General features: G+C 42.2%; 1 protein-coding gene across 13 annotated transcripts in view; it reads left to right on the top strand.

Annotated features, from left to right (window-relative positions):
• LOC100745429 (polypyrimidine tract-binding protein 2) overlaps positions 1-18,366 on the top strand; it is a 423,740-nt gene that overhangs the window by 133,210 nt on the left and 272,164 nt on the right. Inside the window, exon 2 of one of the 13 annotated variants that reach the window (XM_033322434.1) lies at positions 9,339-9,391. The exons of the other annotated variants lie outside the window; for them this stretch is intronic. The gene's annotated coding sequence lies outside the window, so the exon portion shown is untranslated. The remainder of the gene's footprint in view (positions 1-9,338; positions 9,392-18,366) is intronic. 13 annotated transcript variants of the gene reach the window in all.

Genomic DNA, 18,366 nt, shown 5'->3' on the forward strand with positions numbered 1-18,366 from the left:
CGGCCCGCCGCGCCGCGAGAATTATTTACTCGCGCCGCGTGGCAGAAATAGCGCGGCCGGAAATTTATTTATCCACTGTCCCCGCTGTGCGCGGCATCCGCGACGAAAATACTATTTCCTACGGAAAGTCGATTGTCGTATGCCATCCGCGTATGCTCTCGGAAACTACGTTCGCGTTTGCTCTCAAGCGTTTTTATTATTGAAGTGGGTTTTAGGTGAATCGTAGGTTCACGTGGAATGGATTTCGTGAATTAATGCTGGTCATTTACCTCTCGGAGAATACTGGTCACGCTAGGACAGCGTAGCAGACTTATTTATACATGTACATCAGGTTGAGTAACAGGTTCGAATCGTGTTTTCTCAAAACAGCCCACTAAATGTGCTTTCGTACGAAATCTGTCCGGTGTAAATTATAATATGTATCTTTTGTTAAAAAAAATCAAACGCGTGCATTTTTACGTTCTTCGGGTTATTTCTTCAACGTTACTGTGAATGCCCGCCTCGATATACATCCGATTTGATATTCGTTTTTCAAATTACGAACAATTTGTGTGTCGACCGTTTCCTTGTATTTTACGATATTCCATTTTCTTTTCATTATTATTCTCTTAATGATTTTCCAAATCGATTACCCTAAACCACCAGAGAATAGGAAAAAATTCATTCGTCCAGAGTGGATTCGAGAGTAGGGCAGTTTGACCCATTTAAAAGTGCATCGATCCCTTTTAACTGGTAAAAGGGTGGTGACGCGGCGACTGGCAGTAGGTGTCAGGCAAATTCTCGTGGAGAACGGCAACGTCGCCCGACAATTGGCAATTAGCCGGTTGGAGCCGCCGCGCCGGGTCAATTGGACCCACGCTTCCAGCTTGGATTCGCGAGTCCGGTCACGTCTTGCCATGAAATTACTCGTTGGTACACGCACTGCTGCCGTACATCCTCGCTGTCCGAATCCGACCTTCGTTGCCTCCGTGACTCTCATCCTATTTCACTACACGCGAAATCAAACGATTGTTCGCGCCAAAAACGACGATTTTCATACGAGATCGATTTTCCACGTAAAGCGTATTATTCCGGCTTCTATAGGAAATAGAAGAATCGCGTCCCTGTAGGTGTAATTTTATCATGGAACGACTTTTTCACGCGAGAAACGACGCTTTCCTTCTCTACAAAAATCGGAATTGCACCTTTAAGCGAGTAACCCTGCATTTCCATGTAAAGTACTTTGTTTCTGTCGAAGAATCGTAATGATTTTTATGAGAGATAGATGAACCGGATTTTTATTAGGACAATCTCGCTACGAAATAGAAACATCGCGCGATCTATCGACCTTTGTACGAGTAATTCCGCTCTGGAACGACCTTTTGACGCGGAACGCTCCGTTTCCGTGGAAAGATCGTGTAACGACTAGGAAAATGAGAAGTCATTGACCTTTAGGTGTAGGAGTAATTTTGCTATGAGACGGTGTTTCGATACCAAGCACATCGATTTTGTCAAAGGACCTTTAAAAAGACACTTTTTGCACGAGCATTTCGATTCTTATAAGAGTCACGTTATTATTAAGATTAAGATTCTTCGAGAAAATACGTACTTAACCGCCGTGTATCGTTGATAATTCCCTGTTTCGTTCTTATTTCATCGAAATACGAGTGGAACGAAGAAAGATCGAATCGAAAGACGCTTAATGGAATCAAAGGAATCGCGTGTTCTCTACAGCGATCGTTAGTCGCGAGATTGTTGGCGAACACAGAGGACACAGGTCGGAACAAGACGTTCACGAGGCGATAGTTAATCAGTGGCCAGGCTTTTTGTTCGGTGCAGGACAAGAGCCAGAGAACACAGACATAAGTTTGCCGGTGCACGTTCGTCGCTCGACATATGGCAGTCCTCCAACAAGTGGCAGCGAGAGCCCAGTGTACAAGCTTTATGGCTTCGTGTTCGTCGTCCATTGTGTGCCCTGACGCGTCGCGTTACGCCTGTCCCTTTTGAGAAAATCGCGCGCATTGTTTCGCCCCGTTATTTATGGACTGCCAGCTTTACTTAACTTTATTCGCGTAGATATTAGGTAGATTCGATGAATCGTAGGAGAAGGAATTATCATCTCGAGAGTTTGGGAATCGGCATTTGGAATATTTGCAATCGAGCTTTTAAAGTTGGGAACGCTTGGAATTTGGGATTTATAAATCGAAGACTGAAATTTGCGAATTAAACGTGGACATTTGACGATCGAAAGTGCGATTTCGGAAATTGAACGTGGAATTTCGGACTTGAAATTTGGCGTCTGCAAGTTAAAACGTAGATATTTGAATTTAGAACCTCGGTTCTACCGATATGCGCGTCGATCGAAATTTTCTAAATTCTGAATCCTGTCTACGATCGATCGATACCAATCGAGAGAGTTAACTATTTAATCACAAGTAAATGTACGATTTTCCCGCGCGATGCACCAACATCCGGCGTGTCCTTCGCCAGAGGACAATCACATCGTCGTTGGTCCCGACACTCTCAACGTAGTACACGCGATTGTAAGTAAAACATTGACCAGCGAAGGTCAAGGCGAGTGCTCTACCAGTTCCAATAGAGGGATTTCGTAGTCTCCATTGTTCTCGGCAAGCTGCCGAGTCCGGTGATTATCTCCGGACTATCTAAACTCCCCATCGCGTTATGGGAACGTAGGCAGCCAGATCTTTACTATCTTTGTTCGTAACTTTCCGTGGCACCGTGCCCAAAGCTTAAAAAAAAAAAAAAAAGAAAAAGAAAAAGAAAAAGAAAAAAGGCAAAGAAGAATTTCCATTTTGACAGCAGGAAGTATCGCAGATTAATCTTTCAATATGACCATTTAAATCTTTTTCGATTCTTCGGTTGATTTAATTTCTATTTTATTTCTTTTCGATTCTTCGTTCGTTCGTTCGTTCGGTTTTTTGGTGCTATTAGTTTTAGGAATTACGCGGCCGTATTTGGGGTCGATAAATGGCACGACTAAAAAAAATTAAAAAATGTACGTTCTAAAAAGTGCTTCCGCTGAAATTTTTTACGTTTTTAAGTTGTGCCGCTATCGATGCCAAACAACGATATCACATATTAGACGGTCTAATGTAGCGAAGAATTTTTGTTTAATTAGAGCCTGTACTTTTGCCGCAGAGTGTACACCGTCACATACTAAGTCGCGATTTGAATTACAATCGGCGCATCCCGGTGTCCCGTCCAGTCGGGTCGCCTCTCGTTAACCGCCCGCCATTCTTATGTAATTTTATGCTAAATTTCCGCCACCGTGCGACTCACGCCTCTTACATCAATCCCCTTTTCCCATGAAACCACGCTCTCCGCGCCAATTTCTCCCCTGTTGCTCCCTTTTCGTCTCTAAGATCCATTCCTTGTTTTCCATTTCTCTCAACCTCTCTTTTTTCACCAAGCTGCTCCTTTTTCATCGATTTTCTTTCTTCTTCGTTCTTCCTGTATTTTCGGTTTCATATTATATTAAGTTACCGAGGATATTTTACATCATCTTATTAGATAAGGCATCCCAGATACTTCAACGTAAATGTGTTGTTTAATGGATTAGAATTTTAAGTTACCGTTTGGAATTTTTAATCTCTGTTCTCAATTTTATTTATCATTATCGTTGTTGTTATTATTATTATTATTATTACTGTTAATATAATATTCAAAATTGAATATTTAAAAATTTAAAAACGAAAAGTCTTTATAAATATCGGAGTATATTTCGTAATTACGAAAACAATTCTTATCCGGTACGTTGCCTCTCGAAGGCAAACCAAGGAATTGGTTTCCCGAAAAAAAGTGCTCCAAGTCGGTACGGAATTTCTCTTTCTTCGGGCGCTTCCTTACCGCCAGCGAGCGAACAAGCATTCTACTTTATCCTCCCGTGGCCAGAGGAACGAAGAACCTCTGTTTGCCGTGGAATCGATCGGAAAAAAGTTCAAAAGTGCCGCCTCTTTCGAAGACGTCGTTCTCTCGCGAAATGTTTAAATCCCGAAAATATGTACTTGCTTAATGCACGTAGATAGCGGAAGGAAAGAAATCACGCAAGAAATCTAACTTTAGATATGCTGGATTTAGCAAGTTGACAGACGTAAATCGTATAGTCGACGAACAAACTTCCAATTTACAATTCGCCGGTCTCCCTTTTCTTAGTAGCCATCTCCATATTTTGCCGCCTCCGTAGTTTCCTGCGGGATTACATCTGGCATACAGTTAATAACGAATCTTCAAAAGGTTGACGGTTATGAATAAATTGAAACTTCATTGGCCAGGTTGCAAACTCATCGGTATGCAAATTTTCTTACGACCAGCCGTGTCCCCTCCATTCGAGACACGACCACCTTCTCTTTCTTCGTCTTCTGTGCTTCGCTCTTGCCGATCTTTTTCTTCTTCGAAGAACGGTCTTGTCCTTCAAACGATTTTATTCAATTCCTCCTTACGGCCGCTGGAGTCAGCAGCTCCAATTGCGATTACTTCGGTTAGTTGACATTGGAATTTTGTCGATAAGGCGCGTTGCTTGGCTTATGCTTAACTTAACGTGTATGGTTATCATAGTTATCCGTGGATGGAACGCGAACGAGCGGAGTTTAGAAGTCAAATCCGAGTGTTTGCGATATTTCGGATGACGTTTCTTCCTTTGTATCATCACCAGAATCGCTACACTGGAGAACTACTTTTTACTAAAACGATCGATTTGTCATTTTTCAACGAGTTTCAGTTTCTATTAAAGTACTTCTCTGGCGTAACACGCGCCTAACCCGACAGCTCTTTCAATTCGTAAGTTTCTACTATAGTTTCTAATTTCATGCTACGGTAAAGAAGCTAAATTTATCGTGTATTGTAACGAAGTGTGTCTTTGTCATATTCCGTTTTTATTTACTCTTTTCGCCACGTTCCCTGGCGAGGTATAAAAATGTGCAAACATTTCAATAGCGTTTACATACTTTATTTGGTCGCTCGACTGCCTCCAAGTGCAACGTGATACAACGAGTCTCTTCGAAGTTTAAGCACGGTTCGGAAGAAACCAGAATAGGCGCGTAGACTCGTAAAAGAAGCGCGTATTTTGGCTCCACAGTTTAAAGCAACTGTCCTCTCCTCTATAAGCAACAAAGTGTTCCAGAATTTAGAAAGTGGCCATTATTTGGTGGAAAGGCGAGAATTTATGATCTCTGCTAGCGAAACGAGGATGCAAATTCGATGTTTCCTCGTCCGTTCTAAAGCTTCTTAGCACGTTAATCGTCGTACGGGTTGTACCATGCTTTTTTCATGTTCGAAGAGACGAGCGAGACAGCTTGATCGTTACGATTGCGAGAAAACGAAGAATCTTTCTTATTTCTTTCTATGTTGCGACGTAGATCCTTTCATCGTCAGAGACACGCGTCTAGGACAAGTTGACTATCGGTGATTTTGAGAAAACGAAGAATGTTTTACTCGAAGAAGTCATTCTTTTTTCCGTTCCGTTCGTCGCTCGCCAAACCATGGTATGACAACTTGTAACAAAATTAATAAAATTCCGTCCGTATTTTCAAGAGTAACGCGAAGCGATTTTCCCTAATTCTGTAGTCGCGTCCTAATCGCGAAAAAAATACTAACACAGTTTTTTGATAAATTACTCTACCCTTCGAAATCTACGCTCGTCTTGCAAAAGGGAGAGAGGAAAAAGCAGAAGAGCGTATTCCGATAATTGATAATCGTGCACTGGCCACGCGAAAACACCGGTGGGTTCGTTCGGGAATTGAAGTTTCGAGACAAGATGGCGGTTGGATCCGGGGCCGATTCAAGGATCCATATTATACAAGCGGTAAACGCGGACAATCTCGTTGTATTTTCTTCCGTGGCCTACCGACGGTAGAGAAATATGAATTATTACTCATTACGGACCCGAGAGCGGCGAATAGAGGCCGACTTGCATGAAAGGTAGCGTTAAAGGGGCAGTGGGTGGGGATGGATAGGCGCGATTATAAGTTGGCGAGATAATGGCGGTGCGGTACTTTTAATTAAAAAGGCTGCCGCCGACGCGAATTACGTTAATACGGCCGGAACTTGCGAAAATTTGTCTCCCTGTGTTTCGCGGCCTTCCGTTGTGAATGTCGCCCAGCGTTTCAATCTCGCGAATTTTAGGTTACGTCTTTGAGACGAAGAATAGAGACGTCGGGGTTACGTCTGATAGCCAACGCTAGCGAGACTGCAGCGGAGAATAAAACGCGGATATCTTAATCTCTCTTCGTTCGATTCGGCCTTGAATCGCCGATGTTTGATTTATTTGTGGTCATTTAGGCATAATTTCCGAATTTTTAACTCACTCCGTACAATTTTATCATACTCCGCTCTACCTCGTAGCGAATAAAACTCGTGCTTCGGCTTTCCAGTCAGTTTCATCCTCGTATCGCCCGTCTTTCTACGTACAGCGTCACGCGGAAACTGGAGTCGAAGGTTAAAGTTGCAGCTTTCACCTACGACAACTTGCCATTGCCCGTGACTCGCCCTCTGGTCTCTATACGCCCTCGCCATCTCCTCGACGACTTGCTCGACGTCTCGTAGACTGTCGAAGCTACCACCACCCTCTGTACAGTGGCTGCAAAAAGTATTTGCATACCAAGTATCTGACGGGAGAAAGTTTAAAGTTGCCAAGTAAATTTGCGTATATGCACCGTGCGTTCTGGACTCCGCGTTATATTTATTCACCGCCCTCGTCAAATGCGATTCTGTTTTTTAAAATTCCGTATTCGTGGCGGCGCTCGCGTTTGAACTTTCTCTCGTCTCCTGTATATTAGGAAGCTTTCGCGCGTCTTAAAAACTGGCCCCTACGTAAACCAGCCTATTTCGAATAAAAATTCCAACTCGAAACATTCGCAAAGATGAAAATATCGTTTTCGTATAACTGCAAGGATTTGATATCGCGGAAATTAAATATAGTGGCTGATCAAAAGGACGCCTGGTTGAAAAATAAGAGTACTTAGGAGCAAATACTTCTTCCAGCCACCGTAGTTCGGGGAAAAGGAGGAAATTGTCCTGGCAGCGTGTGCGCGCGGGACAAAGGGAACGCTTCCGGCTAGGAGGGGTACAAAGTGTGCACAAGTTCTTCTTCTTTTCACTCTGTTCTTCTAGTTACCCCGTCTTGTCTGACGGTTTTCGGTTGGGGAACGAAGACTCGTTTTTCTTTCCTCCGAGGGCGTTCTGACGTGGTTGCTCGTTAGGGTAATGGCCGGGTTGCTTTGTGGCCTGTAGATTTCGGGGTGAATTGCTCGGGGTGGAAGTTTTCGGAAAGGGGTTGCCGACGCTGGAGATAATAATCGGCGGAAGATGTTGTTTAGGGATTGAGGAAGTTGGGAGTTTTTTTTTTTAGGTATAATGGGGGGTGATGTGCATTATGATTGTTAGGGTGTGTTATAAATTACGCGTTATTTTGCACAATGTTTTATATTTTGTATCCTATACTGTATTGTATTCTACGTGTGCTCGGGGATAAAGGTAGCGGGAAAGCAGCGATGACGGAGGTTAAGTCGAAGAAATCGAATTTTTTTGAGGGAAGAGAATTTGGTATATACGTATGATGATATGCATTATGGCTCTTACGTCACGTTCTGTTGTACAGAAATCTTATAACGAAATTGAAAGAGAATTTACGCGATGTATCTCAGAATTTATAGCTCGAAATTTTTATGATAAATAATCTTCCAATACGATGTTAAATGTGCTACGAATTTCCCAAGTAACCCAAGATTACAAATACGGGGTGAGAAGACACGCGACTGGCTAATTTCAGTGTCGCTATTCTGCGTGTGCATAGTCTTTTCTTCCGTTTTCGCAATCGTTTTATGGTAAAAAGTAACTCTTAATGACCGATCGCCTGGGTGGCCTGATGTAATTGCACCGGATCTCTCTCTCTCTCTCTCTCTGTCTCTCTATGGAATTTCCTTAAAAATAGAGCGTGGAAAACGAAGCAAACGCAATCGAGCAACCAAAAGACGTTGTTCCAAAAACGATAGCGAACGTACTCCCTGAAACGTGTGACAATGATAATAAAAAATGCGGTTGAGAAGGCTCGAATTTTACGCAGCGTTCCGACATCTTTCCGATGTTCCAAGTACATAATTTCCAGGTATTAATAAATGACTATATATATATATTGGAAAGACTGCCGTCTTTCTATTTCATTTAAAAGTTATCGCCAATGAAAGATTCATCGAAATTTGACTCCATTCGCTTGTCAACGCAGCGTAGTTTCTGTCTCTCTATGGAATTTCCTTAAAAATAACCGATCGCCTGGGTGGCCTGATGTAATTGCACCGGATCTCTCTCTCTCTCTCTCTCTGTCTCTCTATGGAATTTCCTTAAAAATAGAGCGTGGAAAACGAAGCAAACGCAATCGAGCAACCAAAAGACGTTGTTCCAAAAACGATAGCGAACGTACTCCCTGAAACGTGTGACAATGATAATAAAAAATGCGGTTGAGAAGGCTCGAATTTTACGCAGCGTTCCGACATCTTTCCGATGTTCCAAGTACATAATTTCCAGGTATTAATAAATGACTATATATATATATTGGAAAGACTGCCGTCTTTCTATTTCATTTAAAAGTTATCGCCAATGAAAGATTCATCGAAATTTGACTCCATTCGCTTGTCAACGCAGCGTAGTTTTACGGTATTATTCGCAATATTTTTCGTTGTTATTTCGTTCGTTATTATTTATTGGTTCATACCGAACGTCTGATGAATAATGAACAGCGAGCGTGGCCGTACTGTCGACTCTGAACGGCGAATTCCGGTTGGCCGGAGATTTTCATCGCGTTTTATTTAACAGGCTGACGCACGTGCGGCGGCTGCTTCTTGCGGCACGTTCGCGACACCCGTTGACACCAGGCTGGCCCTGGTTTTGATAAAACACGCGCCGGAAATTTCGGCACCTGTTACGCGCGTGTAATGGCGCCCGGCGACATCGATGTCGCACCGTTTTACCCCCCTTTCGATTAACATTCTGTCTATTTAGTTCTTTCGCCGTTGCTCCTCTCTCTAGACGCTTCGACGATTTCAGAAATCGTGAAATTTATTTGAGTGTTAAATTGCGTGCAAATAATATGGTTTTACAGTATGATACTTTAAACGACATAACGCGCAATAGTAAGACGATACGAGTAGTATCTCGATCGCATTTCGTTAATCGGAATAGAATTTTCACTCGCTATTTAGGAAATATTCAAAGCAACGAATCGAAGTAAAATCGTCATGCATTGAAATCTTTTGAAATTCTTTGGAAAAACGAAAATTAGTTATTGGTACGCTATTTTGCATACAGTTCCCAGTGGATTCTAACTTTTTCCCTTTTCTGTGTTTCAGGTGAGTTTGCTCCCCGTTTCCTGAGGAACCCAAAGACTTTTCGCGGCGAGTTGGTGAGTTAAGGCTAAAAGTTTCGTAAGAATCCCTGCCGTTAAGGGATCGACGGAGGGTCTGACCGAGCATATTCGCGTATATCGCCATAAACATGACCCTTCCAGTGTCCACGAAGAAGAATTGTCCCTCTAATGATCCTGGCGCGTAAAAACTAGCTCGAGTACTCAAACACGAGGACAAATTAGGTCATAAGCCTGAGAATTAAAATCGATCGTCGTAACGCGTGCGATCAAAATGAAAAAAGTTTCGCTATAAGAATTAGTAGATTACCAGTCGCCGGTAAACGACTACAATGCAAAGAGGGAATTTCGAACGTTATCCAAACGTTCGTTAATTAATTAAACCTTCGTTCGAATCTACGGTGTACGTAATAGATCGGTATATAGTGGCTGAAAGACGATATCGATTTTAATCGAAGAGGTATCGAGTCGTAGGAAACGTTGTGTTTTATCTTACTGTAGATAAACGCGCGGCATCGTGTTTCGCTGATGCGTTCGTACATACTTTTCCCTTTGTTTCTTAAAGAGTATTCTCTCGATACAGTGCGTCTGTGTAACGTGCGTTCGAAGCGATCAGATTTTTTTTTTTTCAAAAGCATTTGTCGACTATACGATGAACGTGTCGTAAATGCGAGGAAACGTCAAAGGTGGTTTTTAACCGGCAGAAAATTCGACGATGGTGATCAAATAGAATCAGCGCCGAGCGAATCCTTCAAATTCAAAACCTCGATTTTTTGATGATTTTTTGAAAATGCGATCGAGAAGATAGTTGAAAAATGGAAAACGCCGGTCGTTTCAAACTAAAATAACGAATTTCTTTTATCGAAGGTTGGAGTCAACGAACGACGTTACTTACGGGACGATACGATGAAAAGTTCGAGCATTAAAAACGAGCAAAAACGAAATAAAAAGATTAAAGCGAATTATTTTATTTTCGAACGGAGAGCGTTAACAACGTATCGTCAAAAATTCCGTGGGTTGTTTAATTCGGCCGCTGTAGGTTAATTAATTGTCGTTAATTAGCGCGGCTCTTTTCTCGCGTTACGCTAATAACGCCATGGTAATGCCGTTTTTTAATTACGCTCTATTACGCCACCCTTTTATTACGTTCCCTGGCGCGACCCGTTTCGAAACATTTAATTAGCCCGGCCGTCGAACGCCACACGAAATTGCCCCGTGAAAATAGCCAAGGTGCCATCACGACACCCGGGATGGGATGCTTGCTTTCTCCTCGCCTTTCCCGTTTCAGAGCCGATATTTCCGCTCTCCGACGGCCACGTTGTCAGCTTCTCGTCCACTTCTATGACCAAATCTTTCCACGCGTCTGTTTTCTTCGGGATATTTTTTGCAACGGATGATGCTCGGGTATCGCTAGACTTTGTGTGATGCCGTGTAGCGTGGGAGAGTCGGGCATCTCTTCGACATTGTTATCTCGATATTTTGTATTTTTCTTATTTCGGATATTGAGTTGGTTTATTCCGAAAGAAATATCTTCCGTAGTTAGATTTTATCGGGTTGTCGCGTTTGAAGTTAAAGATTGTTCTTTTTTATATAATATAATATATAATTTTATATAGTATTTATATATAATAGAAAGGTGAGAGTAAATTTGGCGGTTACACTGCTATCGTTATTCGTTAAAAGACATTTTTGGAGGGGCGAAGAGGAACAGAGATACTTTTTTTCTATTTCCAAAAATATTTTGCAGAGACTTCTTCTATGAGTCTCGTCGTAACTCTTTCGATTCACGGAGAAAGAATATTCATAGCTTTCACAATCGGAGTACAACTGAACGGTGGTTAAATCCAAATAGGAATATTTAACATAAATTCGAAATAGGGAAATTCTCATAGAGAAAAGATAATTATCGCTCTTCATGAAGTTACCTTATAAATGCATTATTTCAACTTCCTTAAACTTCTTTGAAGATTCCTTCCCCGCGGAAAAAGCCTCAAATAAAGAATCTCTTATCTTGTGTTTTTGTGGTACAGGGAACTGTGATAAATTTCGGTAAAATTACGATAGAATACGTGTACAAAACGGAGGTCCTTTTATAAAGATTGCTAAATAAAGGATTTTCCATGACGTGGCAGAAGAATTGTAATAAAATTCCCTTTCTGCCACGACGCACGAACGAAATGGAAGACCCTTCGTTCTGTTATCCGTCGACTTATATTTCAGTCTGTAACTTGAAAAACCAGGACAACGTTAATTCGAATTCTCAGTTTAGCGGTAAGCGATGCGAGTTTCGAGTCACGCATTAGGCAGTCTGTTGTTACAATTCGATATTCGAAGAAGAGTCGTTTTAATAATTGCTTTCTTTTCTCAGACGTAATCTATAGTCTGCTCGCAAGGGAGGATCCTTAACCCAAAATAAACTCCCGAAAGTCCAACTATTTCTCGTTATAGCTCGCCGTAACATCGGTAAGTTCTTTCTACCAAAGGACGATCTTAATTAAAAGGAACGACTTTCATGTGGAAACATTTTTTCAATTTTTTACGGTTTGTATAACGCAAAATAGAAAAATAGCTGGATTTTCGAAGGCCAATCTCGCCGCCCCTTACGGTGAATTTAGGCAGCAAAGGAAAATTGCGTAATACGCGCGATCTTTTGAAATTGCGGCTTGTATCTTCTCTCGTCTGTTCGACGCATGGCTAATTTTTTCTTTTCATTTGGATCGACGCTGTTGGCATTCTAATTCGCAAACGATCGTAGAATTAACGGTTATCGCGGTGGAGAAAAAAAGAAGGAAAGAGATGGACTGGCGTACGATTGGGAAATCGATGGGGCCGTGTTGCCGGTGAAATTCTAAATAACCGATTGCACCCCAGAGAATCAACCACCAGACGATTCGTTTGCCAACCTCGACGAAGAGGAAACGGCGTTACCCGTTCGCAAAACGAAATTGTTTTACCGGTTTCGACTCATCCTCCCGGTTGTCACTTTCCCCTATTTTTATTTTAAATATTTATTCCCCTTTTTGTTCCTAATTCTTTGTTTCTTCTCAGTTGTTAGATACTAGCATTTGTTGTTTACTCTAGAGATCTTGCCTATCTATCTTTACTAGAAAGACAAAGAGTTACGAGTCATTTATCGCGGACGTATATTTAGTAAGAAATTAGTATACGGCACGAATAGCCACGTAAAGCGTATAATAAAAGTTAAGCGTGATTTGATCGAGCATCGAGATTCATTTACCCTGTACAAAGTTAGCTGATAGTGTACTTTCCCAACGATATTGTGTCTCATAAACGCATCATTTTCTCCCAAGTTTCTCGAATATTCGCATAAGTGGTCGGTTGCTGTAGAAAGACATCTGCAACGACATTCGATCAAGATTTCGTACGATTTAAAGTCTACGTACCGAACAATATTTAAATACTGTCGTGATCTTGTAACTTGCGTATACATTTTCAAACTGATTTCAAGTGGAATAAGAGTTGCCAATGGAATAAGGATAAAAACAAGAATGAAACTATACGAGTCTATGAATGCATCAACGCGATCGCGATAGTTTCTCAAGATTACCGATATAATTTCAAAATGGTTCTCGTGACGCACAAAATGCGTTCGTAAAAGACGCGCGTAAGTGTTGGGGGGGGGGTACTTTGGCGTATATTAGTTAGGTACATTAGCGATCCCTGTTTCGGAAATTCAGTCACTACGATCGCAAACAATCGCGACAGGTGGCCCTTTGTCAGAGAGGGGAACGTTGTCGTCCCGTAGTCGAGCGCGAGCGCATGCACGCGGTATTTATCTGGCGGAAACCGTGGCCATAACTTCGTTTCCATGGGAATTGTTTGGCAACAGGTGGGGAAAATTTCCACGCACAGGCCAGCCTGCACAGCCTCGTTTTGTCGTTCCAACCCCACCGAAAGCTCTCTCTCTCTCTCTCTTTCTCGCTCTCTCACCGCCCCTCAGTCATCCTCGCTATTTCCCCCACTATGCTCCACTACGAATGGAACAATTTCTGTTTTCCACCCTACCCCCTCCGTTTTCTATCCACGTAATTTCGCTACTTTTGCCAATTGTACGGCAATTTTCAGACGTGTGATGTATTTGTTGCGTTCGGAAATTTGGAAGGAGTTTGGAGGAGGAGTGGTGGGAAAATGATCGTCGGAAGAATTTCTTTCGGTTTGGTCTTTCCATGCTCGTTTTTACTCCTCGAAGAAGTCAAATTTTATAAATCCTTTGTCCCATGAAAGTTAAAGTTAGTAAGTAAAATTAGTAAATTGAGAAAAGTAAATTAAATTTGCAAGTTTCGAAACTATTCGTAGAATTACCCATTTCTATAACTAAGTGTGAAGGCCTATCTTAAAAAATGGCCTATTTTTTTTAGGAAAGTTGAAAGAAACGAGCGCGGAGGCGAAAACGTGGCAGCTTTCTGTTTCCATCCTATTCACGGTTACGAGGATAACGTTTTCAGATTATTTCGTTCTCAAGCAGGTCTAGAAATGGCCACCTTTTAGCATTCTCGTTTCTTTCTTCGTTTTCGACACTTGGTGTACGTGCATGTATATACGTGACACCTGCAAGCGTTTCTGATACAAAGTACACGCATAAAACGAGCGAATTCAGCCAGAGGCGGTCTCCGTATATTGCACCCCCGCGGATTGTCGCCGACATCGACGCGACGACCCTTGTACCGTGACTCTGATCTTCGACGCGATCACCAGAGAGCCTTCTAATTAAAATCTCGGAACTTTTTCCGTCCCCTGACGCGTTTCCACCTCGGTGAACAAGATCTGTGAACAGGGGACGAAAGGATCGACGGTTCAGGGGTGGGAATAATTGAAATCGTTCAGCCACCCCTCGCGCCAGCAATTAACACGCCCGACTACTGGGTGCCATCTACGTGTCTTTTTTCTTTCTTCTTTTTGTCATTTCCGTCTTTCTTTTTCGAAAGGTTTTTCGGCTTTCGCTCGGCTCTGTCTGCTGAGATTTATTTAATTTTTAGGGGGCGAAGAAGAGACGTTGGAGCTTTTTCCTTTCGATTTGTTTGAACGAATTAGCATCTTTTGTACGTTGATATTTTTTAAATATATTTACTATATATTTATAAATATTTTTTACCTTATTCGTAGAATTAGTACCTGTTTTTACAAGATTTTGTTATTTATAATATTGTACATGCATATATTCGTAGAAAAGTAATAAAACTGTGGCGAGAGCAGGGTATCCGAGGAAGGGATCGATGGACGTTGGCGAGATTCGGACGCGGTAACGAGGGAAGAGTTAATCGATTCTGGGTAAAAGCAGAGGGGAGAAATTGTAGATCGTGCGAACAGGGGAAAGACAGAATGACTCATAGAAGAGCGCAGCGAAGTTGAAAGAGAGAAAGAATGCTCGAGGAAGCTAATTTTAACTGTCTTAACGGCCTCCAATTTTCGCGACTTAATCCGTTCCTCGTGCGCCTAATCGACTCGATGATAAACCATCGATCAAACGAAAGTATAGATGATTTTGCTGCTTGTCGTACGCATTCACGCTGATTCGCGCGTATTCGAGATTGCATTGTTTCCATCTTGTCGTTCGTAACGTTTCTTCTTCTCTTCCATGTGCTCACGCCGAATATCGATATCGAAATCAACGCGTGTCTAACTGCGTTCCAAAGCTGTTGTACAACGAACGCACGATCGTCGTGCAACAATTACAAAGCAGCAAACTTTCCCGGGTTGAGTGTCGTAATTGCGCGAAAGGCACGATATCGATGTATGTGTATGTCGAATTTGTAGGTACAGAGCCAGCCTTTTTCAAGACCGAAGGACAGGAAAATAAAGTTATCTATTTGCCTGATAAAATTCTGCCGAAGAAGGGAGGATTGGAATTCTTCGATTTGAATTTCGATATTTTGCGGCTCGAGAGCATTATGTTACAGCGGTTGTAATAGCAACAAAGATAGCAGCAATGAACGTCATAATCGTGGTACTAGTAACGCAATTAGAACTCACAATATACCCTGGAAAAGCGGATAACGCACGACAGCGATGCCAAATCTGGCAAACGACGTTTTCATTGTCCATCTTCCGGCTGGAATCACGTTATACAGCCGAAATGACATTTGTAAATTCAGGAATAGATTCGAAACAATAGCCACGCACAGCGAGCTGTTACTAGTCGAAACGAGTTTTCCGTTTTGTCGTGATCCTCGCGTGTGCCGAGCCTACGAATTTTAATGAAAGCTCGAACTCGCGAATTGTAAATAAACCGGGCTGCAGGCGAGCCCCGAGCTTGATTAATCTTGATGAATTATTACAAACCATCCCGTTATTTCCTCCCGTAAATGCAAAACATTATCGCGAATTCGTATCGCGAGCATTGTGTTTCATTTGTAATCATCGCCAAATTACGATCGGCCATTATTGATTCGACCGGTAACAGAAGCCAAATTTCATGGTAATTAAATCACAAACGAGAACGTTGTTATAACATACGACGGTATCCCTGAATTTTTAATTGTTATTAATAGACTGCGGACTTTTATGTGTTTAGGTGAAACTTGGAGATGCAAAAATACGGAGAATATGGGTGATGTGTAAAATTATGTAAAATTATGTAAAATGATGTAAAATGATGTAAAATATCCAAAATATAGTAACCTTTATGATATTTAATAGACGAAGTAACTTTTCATCCAAGCTGCAGTTGTTCGATTCAGCATTCGGAGAAATATGAATTTGCATAAATATCTTCTTCTGTTCTTCGTTTACCAGGGTTTCTACAGTGGCGGACGAAGGAAAGCTTAACGCTTGGATAGCATCGTTGGGTCGTAGATGCGATCATAGTAATAATTTGCGGTAGACTAGTAAAATTTCTACGTTCACGTTCTCGATAACTGAGATTTACTATCGTAAACAGGTGCGCTTGAACGAATTTCGAAACTCCGAAAATTCCATATTTATTACCATAATTCGAATATCGTTACGTGTAAGATATTTCTGTATCTTCGATAGAGACGCTTTACCCCTACGATAAATCAACGGACCAAGCGAGAGACACCCTAAATCCGGAACATATTTTAAGAAATCTACGATTGAATTACCGACAACCATTCGACGACGAAAATCTTTCATCGAAATTTGTTAGAAATAACATTACCTTTGGTCTCTTCCTGCGACCAAAAATTCCATGGCAATCCGCCCTTATCGCGCACCGAGTCGTAGGAGGAAAACATAAAGCGAACGAGTGGAAGCATAGCGGGGATGCTTTATGGGCCAATAACAGGGGCGTGCGTCTTGTCGTTGTAAATTATTAAGCCGCCCTCAGCGCGGCCGATAAAGCTTCGCGAACCTGATATCCGTGGCGTTGGCGAGCCTGCAGCATCGTCCTCTTCTGGGCAGGAAATAACGATTCACTCGACGACACCGTGTACATTGTACATACGGTAAATCATCGACCGACTCGGCGAACGCTTCCAACGATGTACGACGTGCTGTTGTAAGAGAAAAAAGCCGGTAGTTATTAAAAGTCGAAACGAGGGCGATATTTTCCGGATCTAAAAGGTGGCCGTTCGGTCGTTCTTTGTCTCCTACACGTGGGCTAGCTTGTGTGCTTAGGAAATAGGTTGTCTAACAAAGGACGATGTAATTTTATCCATTTAGCAAGCTTCTACTTCAACTGTGAAAGAAATATACGGTAATTGTTTCGGAGTACACTTTCTTGCTGGTTTTATCTTTCTATTAATAACGCGGCGAGTTCTTCCCGAAAGAATTATTTTCTCTTATTTATCTCAGAATTTTCAAAAGATTTTTTCAAGAATTTATACGGAAATGGCCTCTTTGAAGATTGTTACGGAATGCTTCGATTCTAGGCTACTTCATAGCGCTTTACGGAATTTATTTGATTTTTATGCTTCGATATGTTTCCGACTTTGCTTTCGTTTAAAGTCTAAGTCACGCGTCTAACGCGTAGAAATTTAAATTGCCACTCGATTTCGAATAGCCAGTCTCGAGAACCCAAACGACCCAGGAAATAATATAAAATTCAAGTTCTGCGAGTACAAACCGTTGAGAGATGAAATTTAACTAGACTAGTTCTGAACCGTCCGAAGACACGTCTAGAAAGCAACGAGTCGGTTATGGTGGCCACGAAGGGTGACGATATTTCGCCTTAGAAGGTCGTCTTAAGTGCCCCTTAATATTAAGCAGGTTGGGTCTTTATTGGCAGGGCTGCCACATTAATCCAGTTACAGTGTGCGCGGCCCGGAAATTTGTAGACGGTTATAAATTTTAAAACTTGTTCACGCACCTGCGTTCGAGCCACCCTCTTGGCTTACGGGGGTTAATCGACCGACTCGAAGTATTTTGCGTATCGAAACTACCCCCGGGTGGTGGTCTATAGGCAAGGAGAGTGATCTTGCGCGAATAGCGCTAAGAACTCTTAAGCGCTCGGAGTACTCCAAGATACTCGAAGCATCCTAAATCGAAAAATGTTGCATTTTTTACTGCAAACTGTTCTACTCGATGCAAGTGTTTGATCTCTTCTTGTAAATAGACGACAGTAACGTTAATACGCGAACGATCAACCGAATTGGGAGGACCAATTTCCTCAGCGACTAATCTGGTCTTCGAACCTTTACCACTGCTGTGTTGTGCTGTGACCCCGAGCATTGAGATCCGAGCTCACGGATGGTAGAAGCTGCTAATTCAGCGATGTATCTGCTAGCTGCCGCGCTCCGCAGCTCGATACCGTACGTGCTTTTACATTAGAAAATTCAACAGGATGTTCGGACCAACGGGATGCTCGGTAAAACTCGAGCAACCCCGAGCAGCGAATATACGAACCAAGTTCACGCGCAATCCTCCGCGATTCGTGCGAAATCCTTGAATCCCTCTTCGGAAACTTTGCCCATCGACGCAGTCTTTGAACAGGGAAATTCTCCGCTTAATTACCGGGCCTTGAAATCGTACTTTCGTACATCGACGTACTAATCGATAAACATATTTAATTAACGCGACGGGCCGTGCGGCTCGCG

Source organism: Bombus impatiens, unplaced genomic scaffold (genome assembly GCF_000188095.3).
Source record: "Bombus impatiens unplaced genomic scaffold, BIMP_2.2 scf_0637, whole genome shotgun sequence".
NCBI lineage: Eukaryota > Metazoa > Arthropoda > Insecta > Hymenoptera > Apidae > Bombus > Bombus impatiens.